Genomic DNA, 2,788 nt, shown 5'->3' with positions numbered 1-2,788 from the left:
TAGTATGAAGAAACCAAATGGAAATCCACTAGTTTGTAATTAAATAAGATAATTTATTTTCTAGGGGGACTTAGAACCAAAGTATGCTTCATGGATAGACAAGGATGATCCCAGAAGACATGGGTTACTGAATGAAAGTCTCAAGTGTTAGGCATGGATACCTCCTCAGGTTATTGGTCAAGGAGGAGTCAGAGGCACCAAAAACACCACCATATGGCCGTTGCCATTGCTCTTGGTGCTCGTAACTAGAGGATAAGAGCCTGTCGCTGAAGATAGTACTCATCTAGATGCAGGAAATAGAGAAATCAGCATTGTCTGACAAGGCTACTCCCAGCCTGCTGGCTAGCATCCATGGTGCCACAAGGTGCCATGCAGCTGCAATGGGAGTGAAGACACGAATGGTCTCAGCCAGCACTGGACCAGAGGCCTGATCCACAGAAATGAATTTCTTGCCTCGAACTGTAAACCAGGTCAAAAGCTCTAACAGGAGATAATGGGCTCAGAGGGAAACGTACTGTTGTTATATTTAATGGCCATGCTATTAAATTGCCTTCTAAATATTTAACTTTATAACCATAACCCATATTGTTAAAATCTAAACGACAGCAGAAGTGTTGCCAAGGACGTGAGGTGGTTATAACCTTCATGCATTACAAACAAGATTATAGAACGATATACCTACTTTGGAAACAGATTGACAATTTTTCAAAATGTTAAACATAAAATTACCATTATGGTTTGACATCTTCCCTTCCAGGTATATAGCCAAGGGAAATGAAAATGTATTCTCCCACAAAAATGTGGATGCTGATAGTCAGAGCATCATTCATTATTCATAAACCCTAAGGTAACGGTGGTTCACAAACAGAGGAGTGGCTAAACCAAAGTGGTGTGTTCATACAGCGGAGTGTTACCTGGCAGTGCAAAGGAAGGAGATACTGATACACATTGTGCTGGTTTGTTTTAACCTTCAAAGTGACCCAGTCTATAATTACCCAAGAAGAGAGTCTTAGTGAAAAATTATCTAGATCAAGTTGGCCCAAGCGCATGTCAGTGGGGGGTTGCCTTGATTGTAAATAGATGGCAGGAAGTACAAAGCAATATTGAAAAGAAGACACCAAGCAAGCAAGGATCCATGTGTTTATTCTGTCCGTTCTTGACTACAAATGTGATGTTTTCAGTTCCTGCTTAAAACTTGCCCACAGCAATGGACTATACTGAAATGGGAATTGCAAGGTGAATAAAACCTTTCTCCCCTAAATTGTTTGTTGTTTGTATATTTTATCACAGAATGAAACTGGAGCACAGCTATACTGTGGATGGACTTTGAAAACATGAAACTAAGTAAAAGGATTAAATTCATAGGAAATGTCCAGAATACATATAAAATGAACAATGAATTGTTATTTTCCCGGAATTAGAAGGAAGAGGGGGCTGCTCATGCGAAGTTCCCTATACAGGTTACAAAAACATCGAGGAATTAGGTGGTGGTGGCAACCTGAGTGTACTAAAAACTAATAAATTATCGTGTGTGGCTTTTGTTTTTAAGATAGGTTTTCACTATATATCCCAAGCTAGCCTTAGAGTTAGCCAGCCTGACAAACGCTAGGATTGCAAGGGTGTGCGGCCATGCACACCGTCAACTCTAAACTTTTACAGTGAGAATGTGCTGATCTGCTAATCAGATCTCAATAAAGTTGTCATTTTTTAAACCGCAGCACATGAAAAAGATGTTCGGCAGCGTCAGTCATTAGGAAAACACACATTATTTAGACCATGGTGAGATTCCAGAATGAGTGTGCAAAAAGGAAGTGGCAAAAATACAGTCAGGGACACGAGAAACCCAGGCACCCAGCCTATGTGCAGAGACAGAGGAACCCAGGCTCACAGCCCATGTGCAGAGACAGAGGAATCCAGGCTCACAGCCCATGTGCAGGGACAGAGAAACCCAGCTCCCAGCCCATGTGCAGAGACAAAGGAACCCAGGCTCACAGCCCATGTGCAGAGACAGAGGAACCCAGGCTCACAGCCCATGTGCAGAGACAAAGGAACCCAGGCTCACAGCCTATGTGCAGGGACAGAGAAACCCAGGCTCACAGCCTATGTGCAGAGACAGAGGAACCCAGGCTCACAGCCCATGTGCAGAGACAGAGGAACCCAGGCTCACAGCCTATGTGCAGAGACAGAGGAACCCAGGCTCACAGCCTATGTGCAGGGACAGAGGAACCCAGGCTCACAGCCTATGTGCAGGGACAGAGAAACCCAGCTCCCAGCCCCTGGGCAGGGACACAGAGGGGCACTGTTACTCTGCAGGATACTTTAGCAGTTTCTTTCTAAACTAAAAAACAGATTTGCTAGTGCTAGCTTCAGCAGCACATGTGTTAAAATTGAAACAATACAGAGATTAGCATGTCCTCTGTGCAAGAATAACATGCAAATTCGTGAAATGTGCCATATTTTTTAAAAAGAAAACAGAAAACAGATTTGCTGATTTTCTGTATAATCCAGTAATGGAGTGGTAAATTGATCCAATTTCTCTCAAAGAATAAAGGCAAAGTTCGATACGAAACCCAGTATGCAAATGTTTAGGTCACAACACACACACACACACACACACACACACACACACACACACACATACACACACATATTCACTGGGCAAAAACACACCTTGTTCTTAGTCAAAACTGCCTTATGCCTTAGGACTCATAAAAATCAAATCAAATCAAATCCTGGCAACCCAGCACAGGAGAAGGAAGACAGACAAAGAGACCTGTGGTCCACCAGT

General features: G+C 43.0%; 1 non-coding gene across 1 annotated transcript; it reads left to right on the top strand.

The window, feature by feature from the left end:
* The first annotated feature begins 2,357 nt into the window (after positions 1–2,357).
* LOC120103204 (U6 spliceosomal RNA) lies at positions 2,358–2,461 on the top strand. Its single transcript, XR_005505298.1, has one exon. It is a non-coding gene; the product is annotated as a U6 spliceosomal RNA (small nuclear RNA).
* The last annotated feature ends 327 nt before the right edge of the window (positions 2,462–2,788 follow it).

The sequence above is a fragment of the Rattus norvegicus genome, chromosome 5, assembly GCF_036323735.1.
Source record: "Rattus norvegicus strain BN/NHsdMcwi chromosome 5, GRCr8, whole genome shotgun sequence".
Lineage (NCBI taxonomy): Eukaryota > Metazoa > Chordata > Mammalia > Rodentia > Muridae > Rattus > Rattus norvegicus.
Note: the sequence above shows the minus strand (reverse complement) of the source record. Positions and strands in the feature narration are given on the sequence as shown.